Below are 21,291 nucleotides of genomic sequence, written 5' to 3' on the forward strand. Positions count from 1 at the left end.
CTTTTTTTATAATATTCTTTTTTTTTTAAGATTTTATTTTTTTATTTATTTCTCTCCCCTTCCCCCTCCTCACCCCGGTTGTCTGTTCTCTGTGTCTATTTTGCTGTGTGTTCTTTCTTTGTCTGCTTCTGTTGTTGTCAGTGGCACAGAAATCTATGTTTCTTTTTGTTGTGTCATCTTGTTGTGTCAGCTCTCCGTGTGGGTGGCACCATTCTTGGGCAGGCTGCACTTTCTTTCGCACTGGGCGGCTCTCCTTAGGGGCGCACCCCTTGCGCGTGGGGCTCCCCTAAGCAGGGACACCCCTGCGTGGCATGGCACTCCTTGCGTGCATCAGCACTACACTTGGGCTAGCTCCACATGGATCAAGGAGGCCCGGGGTTTGAACCGCGGAGCTCCCATGTGGTAGACGGACTCCCTAACCACTGGGCCAAGTCCGCCACCCCAAAGTTGTACTTTTAATCACATACTTGCCCATCTCCAGTTTTCATCTGCTCCTTCACCCAACCCTCCCATTTCCATGGACAGTCCAACCCACTATCCCCACCCTAACTGCCTGACAAACCAGAACTGCCCAACCCAAAAGTTGGGTTGGACTACACAAGTGTCACGCCCCTCCACTGCACAACTATGCACTTCCGCTTTATAGATTTTGCACTTACGGGCACTGGTTCACAACCTTCTTCTCCCTTTCTAACACTTGTAAACTTGTCTTCCAGACTCTAGCTCTATGAGTCTGCTCAATTTACTTAATTCATATCAGTGAGGTCATGTAATATTTGTCCTTCAATGAAAGGCTTGCTTCACTCAACATAACATCTTCAAGATTCATCCATGTTATCCCATGTGTTAATACTGAATTCCTTCTTACAGATGAGTAATATTCCATTGTATGTTTGTACCACAATTTGTTTATCCATTCAGGAGAACACAGTTTCACTCCATTTAACTCAACATTTCCCAAAACTATTTGACCATGGAAGTCGTTCTTATAGAAAATAGGTTAATTCTATTTTATTCAAAACCTACATTGGGAAAAGCTAAAATGCAAGTCATGTTATCATGTTTATCACCAGGTAGTATGAAAAATGATAATTCTTCTTCACATTTTTCTGTTCTTTTGAATATTCTGTGATAAACATGTCTAGTTTGTAATATGAAAATAATATAAGAAACAGAACCAATAATAAAGAAGCCTGAAAGCAAAGTTACAAAAATTCTGATATACTTAAATGATTTTATTGAAGAAATTAACATTTTAACCCAAAAATACAAACCGAATAGTAATTACAAAATTTATTACATATATCATGAATATTCATTATGTATGATATATAAGTTGTGTGTGTTTCTATGTCAGTGCATTATAGGCAGAGTGTCCCATGGTTCTGTACCACAGACCCACAGACTTGGAGGTATTTTTATCCTCACCCACCCTGTTCTCCCATCGGTAAGTAGCTACATTGTTGTTGCCCTACTCTAAGAATTGGAAGCCAGGAGCTAATGCTTTTTAAGTGATATCATGAACATTTTTCAGTGAAAAACATTAATTGAAGATGGATCAAAGAACGAAGTAAATGCTAAAACTATAAAGCATCTATAAAAAAATATAAGAAAACATCTTCTTGACATCGATGGTGGCAAAGATTAGCCTGACAGAACAGTAAAAGCACTAGTCATTTAAAAATTGATAAACTGAACTTCATCAAAATTATAAATATCTGCTCTTCAAAAACACCATTAAGGAACTGAAAAGGCAGGCCACTAACTGGGAGAAAATATTCACAATGTACATATCTGATAAAAATATATATATATTCAGAATATATAAGGAATTTTGAAAAATCCATTAAAAAGACAAGTTAAATTTTTTAAATGTACAAAATATTTCAGAAAAGAATAGCCAATAAACACATGAAAAGTACTCAGGTTTATTGGTTATCAGGGAAATTAAAATTAAAATCACAAGAAGGTGATAGAATTGTTCTGAATGGTATTATGGTAGTGGATACATGACTCTCTGTAATGGCCAAAATCCATGTAGCCATACACTAGAATGAGTAGTGTAACATCAAGCAATTTTTTAAAAGTCAACTATATGTGAGGAGATCCATGGACACAGGCTGTGACTAATGAATCTAAATCTATTAAGTAACCTCACAGAGTGTAGTAACCTAAAGAGACATGATGACAAATGCAGCATGGTATACTAAATTGCATCCTGGCATTAAAAGAGGGGGGGCATTTGTGGAAAAACAGTTGAAATCCAAATAAAGCCTGTAGTTCACTTAATAGTGTTGTCACAATATTAATTCCAGAGATTTCATAAATATACTACGGCCATTTAAGATCTCAATATTAGGAGAATTACATGATGATTCTATGGGAAGTCTCTGTGCTATCCTTACAAGTCTTCTCTAAATCTAAAATTATTTCAAAATAGTTCAACAAAAACAATAATTAGATACTGTATTCACCCAACAGAATGGCTAAAATTAGAAAGACCAACAATCTCAAATGTTGGCAAAGATGTGTAGCAACTGGAACTCATATATATTGCTGCTGGGCATGTAAAATGGTGTGGGCTTTTTTGAAAAACATCTGACAGTTTTTTATAAAATTATACTTATATCTATCCTATAAATCAGCCATTAGACTCCTAAGTATTCACTTAAAGAACTCAAAAGATATGTCCACAAACTGATTTGCACACAAATGTTCATAGCATCATTATTCAATCCAATTCCAAACTGGAAACAAGTGAAATTCTATCAAAGGAAGAACAAACAAGTTGTGGTATATTCACACAATGGAATATTACTCAACAATAAGAAAGAATAAAAAAAGTTAGGCAAAAGTCTAAATGCTTCCATTCATATAAAGTTCAAGAAATGGCACAATTTACCTGGAGTAGCAGTTTGATATAGTTATGAATTTCAAAAATAGATACTGGATAATGTTTGTAATTTGGTCTGTACCTGGGTGTGATTAGTTATGATTAGGGCTTTGATCACACCACATCATTAGGGTGTTGAGTCCCCACTCCTTGGCAAGACATGGCAAAGGACAGAGTTGAGGGGTTTGATGTTGAAGTTTTGATGTTGGAGTTTGATGCTGAAGTCTTAAGCTGGAGCCCCAGGAAGTAAGCACACAGATGAAAGTGAAGCAAGCCCTGGGAAGAGAGGAACTGAGCCAGGTAAGAACAGAGATGAATAGTGATGACTCCTTAGACACAGCTAAAACCCAGGAAGAGAGACAGAGCTGTTCACCTGGTAGTCTACAGCTGACATTGAGGAGAGAGGCAAAGTCTAGAGAGGCTTATAGTTTAAAAAGCTGACCTTGTGGAGAAAACAGGGCAGTTGAGCCCAGAGGAACCCAGGAAGCCTGAACCCTAACAGACTTTGGCAGCCACCTCCTTCCAACACATGGAAATGGACTTTGGTGAGGGAAATAACTTATACTCCATGGCCTGGTAACTGCAAGCTCCTACCCCAAATAAATACACTTTGTAAAAGCCAACTGATTTCTGGTATTTTGTATCAGCACCTCTTTAGCTGACTAACACACCTGGTATAGCAGTTTAATATTATTAATGAATTTCCAAAAAGAAATATTGGATTATGCTTGCAATCTGATCTGTACCTGGCCATGACTGAGTTATAATTAGGGCATTGAGTCCCCACCCCTTAGTGGGTGAGGACTCACAGATAAAAGGTATGGCAAAGAACAGAGTTGAGGTTTTCTGATATTGGAGTTTTGATGTTGGGGTTTGATGCTGAAGTTTAAAGCTGGAGCCCTGGGGAAAGAGATAGAGTTGTTCACCTGATAATCTATATCTGACCTTGTGAGAAGAGGCAAAGCCTAGAAAGCCTCATAGTCTACAGCTGACCTTGTGGAGAAAACAGAGGAGCTGAACCCAGAGGAACCCAGAAAGCCTGAACCCTCACAGACATCAGCAGCCATCTTGCTACAACAGATGGAAATAGACTTTGGTGAGGGAAGTAACTTATGCATTATGGCCTGGTAACTGTAAGCTCCTACCCCAAATAAATACCCTTTATAACACCCAGCAGATTTCTGGTGTTTTGCATCAGCACCCCTTTGACTGACTAATACAGACACAAAATTCTACTAGGGAGGTTAAGACTCTAACCCAAAGATTGGGTAAGGTGTGGCAATCATCCCAACACTCCTGGAGGGAAAGTCGGAGCTTGGTCGACACCTAGATGCTTGGTGAGGGTGGAACCAATAAAATGTCTGTTGGGCAAGCCAATTGAAAGGGTGAATCCCCATGTGGCCCCAAGGAGAAGAAACCATCATCTTAAGAGTGACTCTCAGACTTTGAAATCAAATGGAGGATGCCCTGCAGGTTTACTGAACTGTAGAGAACCCATGACTCATGTTTCCCTCCCAATTTCTCCTTATTGTAATTAAAATGTTTTTCCTATGTCTGTCCATTTGTGTACCGGTAACAGATCAATTGTTTTGTAAGTTTCAGAGATCTATAGCTGACAGGACTTTGCCCCAAGACAAACCGTTTTTCTTTAAATTGATTGTGATATGATTTAGCATTTGCATTGTAACTAATTTAAGGTTTATTTTTAAATATTGTAATGCCTTTTGGGAATTCAGAGGGTGGGGTGTGGCAGTTTATTACTATTGATAAATTCCAAAAGAAATATTGGATTATGCTTGTACTCTGATCTGTAGCTAGGCATGGCTGAGTTATAATTAGGGCAGATAAAAGGCATGACAAAGAACAGAGTTGAGGGTTTCTGATGTTGGAGTTTTGATGTTGGAGTTTGATGCTGAAGTCTTAAGCTGGAGCCCTGGGGAAAGAAACAGAGCCATTCTTCTGATACTCTATAGCTGATCTTATGGGGTAAACAGAGGAACTGATCCCAGAGGAACACAGAAAGCCTGAACCCTCACAGACGTCAGCAGCCATCTTGATACAACAAGTGGAAATAGACTTTGGTGAGGGAAGTAACTTATGCTTTATGGCCTGTTAACTGTAAGCTCCTACCCCAAATAAATAACCTTTATAATGACCAGCAGATTTCTGGTATTTTGCATCAGCACCCCTTTGGCTGACTAATACACCAGAGAACATAGAAAACAGAACAGTGGTTGTCAATGAGAGCCGAGAGGGAATTGAACACAAATGAATTTGCTATGATTGTGGAAATATTCCAATCTTCCACTGACGTTGTAGTTACAAAAGTATATGCATTTAATCATAATTCATGAAATTTTACACACATATGTGTTTCATTGCATGTAAAATTCAGTTCAAGTTTTTTTTCATGCTGTATTTTTCTCCAAATTCTACTGAATTTATTCATTTTTTAAAGGATATTACATTAAAAAAATATGAGGTCCCCATTCACCCCCACTGCCCCAACACCACCACACCCCCCACAGTAACACTCTCCCCCATCATCATGGCAAATCCATTGCATCTAGTGAGTACATCTCTGGGCATCGCTGAAACCCATGTCCCATGTTCCACACCATAGCCACACTTTCCCACGTTCCATCCAGTGGAACCATGGGAGGACATACAACATCCGGCAATTGTCCCTGGGGCACCACCCAGGACAACTCCAAGTCCCGAGAATGCCTCCACATCTCTTCTCTTCCTCCCATTCCCCGCACCCAGCAGCCACCATGGCCACTTTTTCCACATAAATACCACATTTTCTCGATTATTAACCACTATAGTTCATGAATAGAGTATCATTAAGTCCACTCTGATCCTTACTGTATTCCTCCTTTCTGTGGACCTTGGCTTGGTTGTGTCTATTCCACATCTATGTCAAGAGGGGGGTTAGATTCCACATGGATATTGGATGCCATCCTCCTGATTTCAGTTGTAGGCACTCTAGGCTCCATGGTGTGGTGGTTGACATTCTTCAACTCCATGATAGCTGAGTGGAGTAAGTCCAATAAATCAGAGGGTAGGAGCTGAAGTCTGTTGAGGCTCAGGGCCTGGCTATCATGTTGTCAATCCAGACATTCAAATCCCATAAATAAATCTTAACCCCCAGCACCAACTACAATTCCAGGAAAGTAGCATGAAAGTCTTGTGAAAAGAGATACCATCTGAGTACAGCTCCATCACGCAGAAACACCAGCTCCAAAGAAGGGCCAATTGACATGGCAGTGAACCCCATCTGCCATATCCATAGAACCTGTGGGTCTCTTTAGCCCTCAAAAGGATCAATATCTGGGGTTGTATCTACTTCATCTGTCTCTGAGACTCTGCTCAGGTGCCCATAAGGGCAATCCTTCTGACAACCTCCAGACTCTTTTTTAGAAACTCATAGCCATATGAACTCATTTGTCTTTTCCACTTCCCCTTTACTTTAGATCAAACAGCATTTTTAACTTCTGGTATTATATGTAGACAGGGATATTCTGCTGGTCCACATTGAACCTTTAATTTAAGGTCATTTTCTAGTTACGTCATCAGCTGGTACTTGGTAGTGATCCCTCGGTGCCAGGGAGGCTCATCCTCGGGTGTCATGTCCCATGCTGGGGGGAAGGCATTGCACTTAAATGCTGAGTTTGGCTTCGAGACTGGCCACATTTGAGTAACACGGAGGCTGTCAGGAGGGAACTCTTAGGCACAGTGCTACTCTAGGCCTTGTTCTTATTTCACGTGTATAGGCTCACAAGCATAGTCATTAGTATCAGGGGCTCACTGTTGGAACCTCATTCCTTCCTGGTCCTTCCCGTTGCACCTGGGGGACTGCCACTACTACCCTAGGGGCCATGACAGATCCCCCCAGCCAGGAACCCAGTACCCCCCAGCTGTTGTTTTTAATTGTTTCTACTATGAGTATATCCAAACATTTCCATGCACCCTGGACATATGCCCTGTCAACCATATATCGCCTGTCCATAACATCCCATATCAGTATTCCTCCGCAGCCATTGTTGAAACACTCTGTGATCCAAAATTTCCTGAAAAGTGAAGCCCAATAAAATGGCAGGTTCCCTTGCTAGTAAAATGAAATACAGCGATGAGGATGAGTTTAAAGGTTAGATATAGAATACATATTGATTTGGAAAACTTCGACATACTATCTTTCTCTTTTCTTTTATCCTAATTATTCAGCTTATCTTCACAAGAGCCTTAGATCACAGTAATTCATATATACAATATACAGTACTCCCACACAGCCACCATAAAACCTTTTCCCTTCCACAGCGATAATCTTTTAAATTATTCATATCATATTTACTGAGACTGATGTACAGACCCCGAGACAATAGCTTTCAAACAAGGTGACATATCTGCTTACATTGTGGTCCATACTTTAGGCTATAAAGTTTTCTAAATTTTTTAGTTATCCTATGTTTTACATTATGGTTTACATTATTTGTCTGTCTTCCCCTATATGTTTTTGGTGTAATATTACATGTTTTATATCCATCCTTCTGTACTCTCGCAAAACTCCTATCTTGCCCCCACATTTACCTTGGTTCCATTCATTCAACATCCATTTTCCCCTCCCCTTGGGGTCCACAGTGACAGCCAATCTCCATTTCCCGAGGAGCCACATCAAGAGATACTTGCAACAGTGTTCAGGGCCTGACTTGCTCAACTGCCCTAATGCCCTGGGAGCCACCCTTTCTCTCGAGAGATACAGTTCCCTCTAGTTGATGGCATTAGTCCTCCCCAGGATGTGGGTCCACCCCCACTCTCACTACTTGGGTCACTACCCAATGGTACAACCCGCCCTGGCAAAATGAGCATTCAGACATTCCCCAGGAGTCCGTGCCGTGTCAGACCATCCCCTCCGAGCATCCTAAACAGGTAACCCTCATAATTATATTTTGATACGATTTTCTCAGCATTTTACTCTCAACCAACACCTGACAATCTCCTATGTTCGTATGTTGCCCCTCCCTCCCCACAATTTTTTGGGCAATATTAGCCATCCGCCCATCCGCAGCCCCTTTCAAACCTGCAAAGCCCCACACAAAGACAACCCCTTGCCCCCATTTTATCTCTTCTTTGTGCTCATACTTACCACCAGCTCATCAGAGATTCCACCCCTGCAGACGTCAGCTCACATACTTCCTCCACCCCCAGATTTCCTGTAAAACCTATCTTCCAGTCTCTAGCTCTCTGAGGCAGCTTGCTTATTTCATATCATTGAGGTCATGTAGTATTTGTCCTTCAATGCCTGGGTTGCTTCACTCAACATAAGGTTCTCAAGATTCATCCATGTTATCACGTGTGTTTGTAGTGTATTTATTCATAAAGCCGAGCAGTATTCCATTGTATGTGTATACCACATTTTATTGATCCACTCATCTGTTGATGGGCATTTGGGTGGATTCCAACTTTTGGCAATAGTGAACTATGCTGCTATGAGCATTGGTGTGCATATATCGATTTGTGTCCTTGTTTTCAGTTCTGCTGGGTATATACACAGCAGTGGTATTGCTGGGTCATATGGCTAATCTATGGTTAGTTTTTTGAGAAACTGCCAAACTGTCCTCCAGAATGGTTGGATCCTTCTGCATTCCCACCAGCAGGGGATGAGTGTTCCCATTTCTTCACATCATCTCCAGCATTTGTATTCTTCTGTTTTTTTTTCATAGCTGCCAATCTTATGGGAGTAAGATGGTATCTCATTGTAGTTTTAATTTGCATTTCCCTGACAGCTAGAGATTTGGAGCATTTTTTCATGTGCTTTGTAGCCATTTGTATTTCTTCTTTGGAGAAGTGTCTGTTTAAATCTTTTTCCCATTTTTTAAATGGGTTGTTTAACTTTTTATTTTCAAGATATAGGAATTCTTTATATATGCAAGTTATAAGTCTCTTATCAGATATATGGTTGCCAAATATTTTCTCCCATTGTGTGGGTTCCATTTTTACTTTCTTGACAAATTCCTTTCAGGTGCAGAAAGCTTTGATTTTGAGGAAGTCCCATTTATCTATTTGTTCTTTTGCTGCTTGTGCTTTTGGTGTGATGTTCATGAAGCCATTTCCTATTATAAGGTCTTGTAAATGTTTCCCTACACTGCTTTCCAAGCTCTTTATGGTCTTGGCTCTTATAATTAGGTCTTTGATCCATCCTGAGTTGATCTTTGTATAAGGTGTGAGATGGTAATCCTCTCTCATTTTTCTACATATGGCTATCCAGTTCTCCAGGCACCATTTGTTGAATAGGCCATTCTCTCCCAGTTGAGAGGGTTTGGTGGCTTTATCAAATATTATATGGTTATATATATGAGGTTCTATATCAGAACTTTCAATTCGATTCCATTGGTCTGTGTGTCTCTCCTTATGCCAATACCATGCTGTTTCCACTACTGTAGCTTTGTAGTATGTTTTGAAGTCAGGAAGTGTGATTCCTCCAATTTCATTTTTCTTTTTCAATATGTCTTTGGCTATTTGGGGCCTCTTTCCTTTCCAAATAAATTTCATACTTAGTTTTTCTAGTTCCTTAAAGAAGGCTGTGTTGATTTTTATTGGGATTGCATTGAATGTGTAGATCAGTTTTGGTAGGATAGACATCTTAATAATATTTAGTCTTCCTATCCATGAACAGGGAATATTCTTCCATTTGTTAGGTCTTCTTTGATTTCCTTGAACAGTCTTGTATAGTTCTCAGTGTATACGTTTTTTACATCTTTAGTTAAATTTATTCCTAAATACTTGATTTTTATATTTACTATTGTGAATGGTATTTGTTTCTTGATTTCCTCCTGATCTTGCTCATTATTGGTGTACAGAAATGCTACTGATTTTTGCGCATTGATCTTATAACCTGCGACATAACTAAACTCATTTATGAGTTCTAGAAACTTTGTTATAGACCTCTCACAGTTTTCTATGTATAGGATCATGTCAACTGGAAATAATGAAATTTTGACTTCTTCCTTTCCAATTGGAATGCCTTTTATATCTGGTTCTTGCCTCAGTGCTCAAGCAAGTACTTCTAAGGCAATGTTAAACAGAAGGGGAGACAGTGGGAATTCTTGTCTTGTTCCTGACTTTAGAGGGAAGGATTTTAGGGTTTCTCCATTGCAAACAATGTTGGCTGTAGGTTTTTCATACATACTCCTTATCATGCTCAAAAAATGTCCATTTATTCCGATCTTTTGGAGTGTTTTTATCAAGAAAGTGTGCTGCATTTTGTCGAATGCTTTTTCTGCATCTATAAATATAATCATGTGGTTTTTTTTCCTTCAATCTGTTTATAAGGTGTATTACATTGGTTGATTTTTTTATGTTGAACCACCCTTGCTTACCTGGAATGAATCCCACTTGGTCGTGGTGTATAATTCATTTAATGTGTTGTTGAATACGATTAGCAAGTATTTTGTTAAGTATTTTTGCGTCTAGGTTCATTAGAGAAATTGGTCTGTAATTTTCCTTTCTTGTGGTGTCTTTGTTTGGCTTTGGTACTAGGGTAATGTTGGCATCATAGAAGGAGTTAGACAATGTTCCTTCTGGTTCGATTTTTTGGAAGAGTTTCAGCAGAATTGGTGTTAGTTCTTTCTGGAATGTTTTGTAGAATTCACCTGTGAAGCCGACTGGCCCTGGGCTCTTCTTAGTTGGCAGGTTTTGAATGACAGATTCTATCTCTTTACATGTGATTGGTTTGTTGAGATCATCAATTTCTTCTTTCATCAATATAGGCTGCTTATGTGTTTCTAGGAATTTGTCCATTTCCTCTGAATTGTCATTTTTGTTGGAATATAGTTTTTCAAAGTATCCTCTTATTTCTCCTTATTTCTGTGGGGTCAGTGGTGATATCTCCTTTCTCATTTCTTATTTTGTGTATTTGCATCTTCTCTCTTTTTTTCTTTTTTAGTCTCACTAAAGGTTTGTCAATTTTATTCATCTTCTCAAAAAACCAGCTCTTTGTCTTGTTTATCTTTTCAAGTACTTTCTTATTTTCTATTTCATGTAGTTCTGCTCTTATCTTTGTTATTTCCTTCCTTCTTCTCCCTGTTGGATTACTTTGCTGTTTTTTTTTATTCCTCCAAATGTGCAGTTAGTTCTTCAGTTTTTGCTCTTTCTTCTTTTTTGATGTATGAATTTATGGCTATAAATTTACCTCTCAGTACTGCTTTTGCTGCATCCCATAAATTTTGGTATATTGTGTTATCATTACCATATGTTTCAAAGTAGTCATTGATTTCTTTTGAGATTTCCTCTTTGACCCACTGTTTTTCTAAGAGTGTGCTGTTTAATTTCCAAATCTTGCTGTGAAATCTGGGCCTCTGGCCCTTGCAAATTTCCAGCTTCACTCCACTGTGGTCAGAGATATTATTTTGTATGATTTTGATCTTTCTGAATTCATTAAGCCTTTCTTTGTGGCCTAGCATGTGATCTATCTTGAAGAATGATCCATGTGCACTTGAGAAAAATGTATATCCTGCTGTGTTTGGGTGTAATGATGTGTATATGTTTATTAGATCCAGCTCCTCTAATATACTGTTCAAATATTTTGTTTCTTTAGTGATTCTGTTTTGAGATGTTCTGTCCAGAGTTGATTGTGGTGTATTTAAATCCCCCACTATAATTGTAGATGCATCTATTCTTTCACTTAGTTTTTCCAGCATTTGCCACACGTATTTAGAGGCACCCTTGTTAGGAGCATAAAAATTTATCATTGTTCGTTCTTCTTGACAGATTGTCCCTTTCACTAACATGTAGTATCCTTCTTTGTCTCTCATAATTGTTTTGCATTTAAAGTCTATTTTGTCTGATATTAATATAGCTACTCCTGCCTTTTTTTGGTTATTGTGTGCTTGTAATATTGTTTTCCAACCATTCACTTTCAGCTTCCATGAGTCTCTGGGTCTAAGATGTGTCTCTTTTAGACAGCATATAGATGGGTCATATTTCCTTATCCAATGTCCCAGTCTGAATCTTTTGATAGGTGAGTTTAACCCGTTGACATTCAGTGTTATTACTTTCAAGGAATTATTTATGTTAGCCATATTTTGATTGACTTGTGTTTGTCATATTTGTTTGTTTTTTTTCCCTTCTCTTTTAGTCTTTTTTGTTGCTCTTACACTCTCCTCCAACTCTGCCTTTCCTGTTTTTTCCTTTCTTCCTGCAGAACTCCCTTTAGAATTTCTTGAAAAGGAGGTTTCTTGTTGGCATGCTCTTTCAGTTTATCTGTGAATCTTTTGAACTCTCCATCATTTTTGAAATCTAGTTTAGCTGGATACAGTACTCTTGGTTGGAAATATTTTCTTTTAGTACTTTGACTATATCATACCACCGCCTTCTTGCCTCCATGGTTTCAGATGAGAAATCAGCACTTAATCTTATGGAGATTCCCTTGTATGTGATGGTTTTCTTTCCTCTTGCTGCTTTTAGAATTTTCTCTTTGCCTTGAGCGTTGGATAATTTGACAAGTACATGTCTTGGGGTGGACCTGTTGGGGTTTATGATGATTGGGGTGTGCTGTGCTTCTTGGATATGTACATCTGTCTCTTTCAGTAGATTTGGGAAGTTTTCAGCCATTATTTCCTGCAACACTCCTTCTGACCCCTTTCCCTTCTCTTCTCCTTCTGGGATGCCTATGATGCGTATGTTTGAGCGTTTTGCATTGTCATTCAGGTCCCTAAGTCCTAGCTGGATTTTTTTCTATCTTTTTATCAATCAATTCTACTATCTGTTTGATTTCTGATGTACTGTCTTCCACATCACTAATTCTCTGCTCTGCTTCTTATAGTCTGCTGATATTTGCTGCAAGTGTATTTTGATTTCTTGAACTGTGGTGTTCATTCCCATTATATCTGTTATCTTTTTGCATATGTCTGCAATTTCCCCTCCAAGTGTTTTCTTCATATTGTTAACCTCTTCCTTTACTTCATTAAGTTTGTCTGTGATATATGTTCTGAGATCTTTAATTACTTGTTCAAAGTTCTGATCCCCTTCTTGGTTTTTAGTTTGTTGATATGATTTAGCCATGTTTTCCTGATTACTGGTTTGGTTTGTAGATTTTTGTTGCTGTCTGGTCATCATTTTATCTTGATGGGTTTAATCAGTTCCTTAGATTCTTTGTCTAGTCTTGGGGATTAATTAGCTGTTGTTTTTGCGTAAGTGTTATATCTTCTCTTTATCACTTTATTCTTATTCTAATTTCTTATTGCTGGTTGAGTTCACTTTAAAGGAAAGTATTAGGGCCAGGGAAAGGCAATTGTGTAAGCAAGGAAAAAGTGTAAAGTAGTATTGGTGATAAATGTTAACAGAGCAACAATATGAGATCTGGGAGGATGGATATTAGATTCATGTAAGTTGTGTAGGGTTATAGCAGTAGGTAGAGTATCTATAATGAGGTAGTTGACTGAATATGGGAGGAATATGGTATGAATTAAAAACCTAGTGTTTCCATGAGAGAGGGAAAGAGAAAAGAAAGGCAATAGTTTCAAGAGTGGATAAAAGACAGAAAACAAAACAAAGGTATTAGAAATTAAGATTTAGACACTTTGGGGATCAAAGAAAGGGAGGTGAATTATAGGAGAGACAGTAGATGATGGGGGATATCAAGATGTAGGGGAAAGGGGATAGTATAGGTAGCGAAAATCAGTTCACACAGAAATAAGGCAGCGGAGGATGAGGAAACCCAGCAAATGTGAGGTGTTCCCTGCAGCACCTACTGTATAATTAAGATAAAATAAAATAAGAAGAAAATGAGGGACAAGAGAGAGAGAAAAAAAGAGAAGAAAGAAAGAAGGAAAATGGGGGTGGGTAAAGGGAGGGGAACAATTTGGGAAAAGAAAAAAGTTTTAGAAAACTACAACAGCAACAACAAAAAAAAACTAAATAACTGGAAAAAAAGACTTTGGGGGATACACTGGGAGAAAAGAGTAGGAGATAATGCAATGTTAGCAATCAGGACATTAAAAAATAAAATAAATAAAATAAAAACAAAACAAAACAAAACAAAAAAGAAAAAATGGAAACGTTAAGGGCGAGGACATTCAAGGACCTCAGATGGACCTCAGGGCATGATAGATTCAGGGATGGAAAGCCTGAGATATTGAAGATTCAAGAGGTGTGAGTCTCTGGGGTGTGGGCCACCAGGGTTTAGGGGACTCAGACCTGGCCACCTCAAATCTGGTTAACAAGGAGCCTGGGAACACTGCAGTGCAACACAGCCTTCAGGGACCCCCGCATCTGGGTGCCAGCCCTATGGGAGAGGTCACATCCGCAAACTCTAACCTATGTGTCTGAACCCCGCAATTCACTCACTCACTCAGGTCTATTCTGTGGCTGTATCACCAATTCAACTTCAGGACACCTCCCACCCTGTAAGTCCCTGGAATGGCCACCTGGGGGCGCCTCTACACTGCAGCCAATTTAATGACGCAGATCAGTAGCCAGGCCCTGGGGTGGGGCTCCATCCAGAAACACAGAAAACAGAGTCCAAAACCAAAATTCCCACGCTTCGCAAAATATTCCCCTAATTGGCTTCCAGACATCTCCAAACCTGCAGGCCCTGAAACAGTCTCCTGGTGATGTCTCATTATTGTGAACAATTTGAGGCTGCTTCAGATCGGCAGCTGCCTTGGGGGGGTGGGGCTCTAGGCGGAAGTGCTATTATTTGTGTCTGTGATCAAAAATTCCCTGCTTCACAATAAAACTCCCGTTTGTCTCCCCAAATCGGTCTGCAAAGGCCTCCTGCCCTATTAGCCCCCCAATAGCCTGCTCAGGGCTTATGAATTCCCCAGTACCGCAGAGCCTCCAGAAATTGCTGCCGCAGCTCCAGCACCACAGCTTCACCCACCCCAGGAGGGAACATCCCACGCACAGCTCCCATCTCCGTGTAATAGAGCCTCAATTTTATCTTATAGACGAATTTTCTCTGTTACCTTCCCACCAAATCGATGTCCAGACACCTCCTGCCCTGCAAAATCCCAAAACAGCCTGGTCCTGAAGAATTTCCAATGCTGCCCAGCTGCATCTTTGCAGGAGAGAATCTCAGGTTCGCTCACTCAGCCACCATCTTGCCCCGCCCCCCTAATCAGTTCAAGTTTTTTGAAAAATGAAAAAAATCTAAGTCTCTGACAGGTAAAATGGATTGTCCAAAATCGTTTCAAGTTTATGGCTTAAAATCTGGGTGTCCTGAGATAGAGAATCCACTGCCTCACCAAGCACAATTATACTGGGCAGCTGATAATTTTGAGGACTTCCCATTTATTTGTTCTTTTGCTGCTCGTGCTTTTGGTGTAAAGTTCATGAAGCCATTTCCTATTACAACATCCTGTAGGTGCTTCCCTAAACTGCTTTCCAAAGTTTTTATGGTCTTCGCTCTTATATATAGGTCTTTGATCCATCTTGAGCTGATTTTTTTATAAGATGTGATTTGGTAATCCTCTTGCATTCTTTTACATATGGATATCCAGTTCTACAGGCACCATTTGTTGAGGGGGTTTGGGGGCTTTATTGAATATTATATGACTGTATATATGAGGATCTATATCAGAACTCTCAATTCGGTTCCATTGCTCAGTGTGTCTCCCCTTGTGCCAATACCAAGCTGTTTTCAATACTGTGGATTTGTAGTATGTTTTCAAGTCAGGTACTGTGATTCCTCCAATTTCATTTCTCTTTTTCAATATGTCTATGGCTATTCAGAGCCTCTTTCCTTTTCAAATAAATTTCATAGCTACTTTTTTAAAGTTCCTTAAAGAAGGCTGTGTTGATTTTTATTGGGACTGCATTGAATATGTAGATTAGTTTTGGTAGGATAGACATCTTAAAAATATTTAGTCTTCCTATCCATGAACGGGGGATATTATTCCATTTATTTAGGTCTTTGATTTCCTTGAAGAGTGTGGTGTAGATCTCTGTGTATAAGTTTTTTATAACTTTAAATTTATTCCTAGGTATTTGATTTTTTATTTACTATTGTAAATGGTATGTATATCTTTTTGTCTTTATTTTTTTAATATTACATTAAAAAAATATGAGGTCCCCATAAACCCCCCATCCCCCTCACCCCACTCTTCACCCCATAACAATCTCCTTCACCATCATGAGACATTCATTGCATTTAGTGAATACTTCTCTGAGCACCACTGAACCTCATGGTCAATGGTCCACACCATAGCTCACACTCTCCCAGTCCACCCAGTGGGCAATGGGAGGACATACAATGTCCAGTAACTATCCCTGCAGCACCACACAGGACGACTCCAAGTCCAAAAAATGCCCCCATATCTCATCTCATCCACCCACTCCCTATCCCCAGCAGCCACCATGGCCACATTCCCCACACCAATGCCACATTTTCTTTGATTACTAATCACAATAGTTGATGAACAGAATATAAGTAAGTCCTCTATAATCCTTACTCTATTCCTTCATCCTGTGGACCTTAGTATGGTTGTGTCCACTCCACATCTATTTCAAGAGGGGGCTTAGATTCCACATGGATGCTGGATGCAATCCTCCTGCTTTCAGTTGTAGGCACTCTTGGCTCCCTGGTGTGGTGGTTGACCTTCACTTCCATGTTAGCTGAGTGGGGTAAGTCCAATAAACCAGAGTGTAGGAGCTGAAGTCTGTGGAGGATCACGGCCTGCCTATCACATGGTCAGTCAAGAGATTCAGGTCCCCTGGATATACAATAAACCCCAGCACCAACTACAGTTCCAGTAAAAGTAACAGGTGAGGCTTGTGAACAAAGATCACATCTGAGTCCAGCTCCATCACACAGCAACAGAAACTCCCAAGAAGGGCCAACTGACATGGCACTGAACTCCATCTGCCATGACCATAGAACCTGTGGGTCTCTGTAGCTCTCAGAAGAACCAATACCTGGAGTTATATTCACTTTAGCTGTCTCTGGGACTCTGCCAAGGTGTGCATAAGGGCAACCCCTCTGATAACCTCCTGGCTCTTTTTGGAGACTCATAGCCATATAAACTCATTTGTCCTTTCCATTTCCCTCTTTTATTCAGGTTAAAAAACATTTCTAACTCCTGGTATTATATGTAGACTGAGATATTCTGCTATTCCGAGTTGACCCTTTTATTCAAGGTCATGTTCTAGTTACATCATCAGCTGGTTCTTAGTAGTAATCCCTCGGCACCAGGGCTCATTCCCGGGAGTCATGTCCCATGCTGGGGGGAAGGTAACACATTTACATGCTGAGTTTGGCTTTGAGACTGGCCACATTTGAGCAACATGGAGGCTCTCAGGAGGTAACTCTTAGGCAACCTGCAGGTCTAGACCTTGTTCTTATTCCAGGTGCACAGGATCACAAGCATATTCGTTAGAATCAAGGGCTCATTCTTGGACCTTCCTTCTTTATTGGTCTTTGCCGTTGCACTTGGGGGATTGTTGCTGTTTCTTTAGGGACTGTGATAGAGCTCCCCTGGCTAGGAACTCAGCACTCCCTCAGTTGTTGTTTTTAATTGTATCCACTATGAAAATATCCAAACATTTTTATGTGCCCTGGATATATGCCCTGGAGAACTCCCTGCCAACCATGTGTCCCCTGTCAATAACATCCCACACCAGTATTCCACCCCTGCCATTGTTGAACCTCTCTGTGATCCAAAACTTCTTCAAATGTGAAACCCAATATATTGCCAGGTTCCATTAATACTAAAATGGAATATAGTGATGAGTTTAAAGGTTAGATATAGAATACATATTAACTTAGAAAAATTAAGGTAAAAATAAATTGGGGTATCAAAGAATTAAAAAATGCAAAAGCTTTGGTTTTAATGTTTTGCCTTCCATCACTGCACTAAGTGTTGCCTGTATGCAAATTGGCAAGGCAACTTCTTCCAACTTTTCCTCAGTGTCTACGTCCTATCTTTTTCTTTTCTTTTTTCTAATTACTAAGCTCATCTTCACAAAAGTTTTAGATCACAGTAATTCACATGTGCAATGTACATACAGTACTCCCACATACCCAACATAAAACCCTTTTCCCTTCCACAGCAATAATCTTTTTACATATTCATACTATATTTACTGAAACTGATGTACAGATATTGAGATAATAGCTTTCAAAGAAGGTAACATTTGTGTTTACATAGTGTTTTATATTTTAGACTATACAATTTTCTAAATTTTTAGCTATCTTATGTTTTACATTATGATTTACATTTTAGCCTATAAGCCCTATATATTTTTGGCATAATTTTACATGTCTTGTATCCATCATTGCGTACTCTTGTGGAACATTTCTATTGCCCAGTTACATTGGTTCCATCTATTCAATACCTCTTTCCCCCTCCCCTTAGGGTCCACAGTGACAGTCAATCTTCATTGCTTGAAGGGCCATGTTCAGAGATATTTGCAAATGTGTTGAGGACTTGACATACTTCACTGCCCTAATGCTTTGGGAGCCACCATTTCTCTCAAGAGATACAATTCCCTAGATTTGAGAGCATCAGTCCTCCCCAGGTTGTGGGTATACCTTCACTCCCATTATATGGGTCTCTATTCAAAGATATAACCCACTACAGCAAAAAGAGCAATCACATATTTCCTAGGAATCTGTCCTGCATCGGATTATCCCTTTTAAGAATCTTAAACAATTAATCTTCCTTATTATATTTTTTTAAAAGTTTTCTCAGCATTATACTCTCAACCAAATACCTGACAATCTCCTATGTTCGCATGTTGCCCCACCCTCCCCCCAATTTCTTGGGCAATATTATCCATCCTCCCATCCTTATCCCCACTCAAACCGGCAAAGCCCCCAAGGTAACCCTAAACCCCATTTTATCCCTTCCTTGTAAAATACTTACCTCCAGCTTATCATAGATTTCACCCATGTAGGGGTCAGCTTACATCCTTCCTCTACCCCCCAATTTCCTTTAAGCCTATCATCTGGTCTCTAGCTCTCTGAGGCAGCTTGGTCCACTTATTTCATATCATTGAGGTCATGTAATATTTGTCTTTCAATGCCTGGGTTGCTTCACTCAAAATAAAGTTCTCAAGACTCATCCATTTTATCACATGTGTTTGCAGTGTATTCATTCTTCAAGCTGAGTAGTATTCCATTGTATTTATATGCCACATTTTATATATCCATTCATCTGTTGATGGGCATTTGGGTTGATTCCAACTTTTGGCAATAGTGACCAATGTTGCTATGAACATTGTTGTGCATATATTGGTTTGTGTCCTTGTTTTCAGTTCTGCTGGGTATATACCCAGCAGTGGGATTGCTGGGTCATATGGCAAATCTATAGCTAGTTTTTTGAGAAACTGCCAAAGCGTCCTCAAGAATGGCTGGATACTTCCACATTCCCATGAGCAGTGGATGAGTGTTCCCATTCCTAAACATCCTCTCCAGCATTTGTAGTCTTCTGATTTTTTTATAGCTGCCAATCTTATGGAAGTAAGATGGTATCTCATTGTAGTTTTGATTTGCATTTCCCTAATAGCTAGAGATTTTGAGCATTTTTTCATATGCTTTTTAATCATTTGTCTTTCTTCTTTGGAGACGTGTCTATCTAAATCTTTTTCCCACGTTTTAAATGGGTTGTTTGTCTTTTTATTTTAAAGATATAGGTGTTCTTTATATATGCAGGTTATCAGTCTCCTATCAGATATATGGTTACCAAATATTTTCTCCCATTGTATAGGCTCTTTTCACTTTCTTGACAAACTCCTTTGAGGTGCAGAGGCTTTAATTTTGAGGAAGTCCCATTTATCTATTTGTTCTTTGGCTGCTCTTGCTTTTGGTGTGAAGTTCCTGAAGCCATTTCCTATTACAAGGTCTTGCATATGCTTCCCACCATTGCTTTCCAAAGTCTTTATGGTCTTGGCTCTTATATTTAGGTCTTCGATCCATCTTGAGTTGATTTTTGTATAAGGTGTGAGATGGTAATCCTCTTTCATTCTTCTACATATGGATATCCAGTTCTCCAGGCACCAGTTGTTGAATAGGGCATTCTCTCCCACTTCGGAGTGTTTGGGGGCTTTATCAAATATTATAGGACTATGTATATGATGATCTATATCAGAGGTCTCAATTCAGTTCCCTTTGTCTGTGTGACTCTCCTTGTGTCAATACCATACTGTTTTCACTACTGTAGCTTTGTAGTATGTTTTGAAGTCAGTTAGTGTGATACCTCCAATTTCGTTTTCTTTTTCAATATGTCTTTGCCTATTCGGGGCCTCTTTCCTTTCCAAATAAATCTCATAGTTTTTCTAGTTCCCTAAAGAATGTTATGTTGATTTTCATTGGGATTGCATTGAATGTGTAGATCAATTTTTGTAAGATATACATCTTAATTATATTTAGTCTTCCTATCCCTGAACAGGGAATATCCTTCCATTCATTTAGTTCTTCTTGATTTCCTTGAACAGTTTTGTGTAGTTCTCTGTGTATAAGTGTTTTATATCTTTAGTTAAATTTATTCCTAGCTTTTTTATTTTTTTCTTGACTATTGTAAATGGATTTTTATTTCTTGATTTCCTCCTGACCTTGCTCATTATTGGTGTACAGAACTACTATTGATTTTTGTGCATTGATCTTATAACCTGCAACTTTACTAACTCATTTATGAGTTCTAGAAGCTTTGTTATAGACCTTTCAGGGTTTTATATGTATAGGAACATGTCATCTGCAAATAATGAAGTTTTGACTTCTTCCTTTACAATTGGAATGCCTTTTATATCTGGTCTTGCCTCAGTGCTCGAGCAAGTACTTCTAAGACAATGTTAAAGAGAAGAGGTGATAGTGGGCATCCTTGTATTGTTCCTGATCTTAGAGGGAAGGATTTTAGGATTTCACCATTGTTAACGATGTTGGTTGTGCATTTTTCATATATACTCTTTATCATGTTCAGAAAACTTCCTTGTATTCTGATCTTTTGCAGGATTTTTATGAAGAAAGGGTGCTGTATTTTGGCAAATGCTTTTTCTGCATCTATACATATGATCACGGGTTTTTTTTCCTTCAATCTGTTTATGTGGTGTATTACAATAATTGATTTTCTAATGTTGAACCACCCTTGCATACGAGGAATGAACTCCACTTGTCATGGTGTATAATTCATTTAATGTGTTGTTGAATACAGTTAGCAAGTATTTTGTTGAGTATTTTTGCATCTAGGTTCATTAGAGAAATTGGTCTGTAATTTTCTTGTGGTGTGTTTGTTGACTTTGGTACTAGGGTAATGTTGGCATCATAGAATTAGTTAGTCAATGATACTTCTGTTTCAATTTTTAAGAAAGAGTTTCAGCAAGATTGGCATTAGTTCTTTCTGGAATGTTTTGTAGAATTCACCTGTGAATCCATCTGGCCCAGGGCAATTCTTAGTTGGGAGGTT

This window comes from Dasypus novemcinctus, chromosome X, assembly GCF_030445035.2.
Source record: "Dasypus novemcinctus isolate mDasNov1 chromosome X, mDasNov1.1.hap2, whole genome shotgun sequence".
Classification (NCBI taxonomy): domain Eukaryota; kingdom Metazoa; phylum Chordata; class Mammalia; order Cingulata; family Dasypodidae; genus Dasypus; species Dasypus novemcinctus.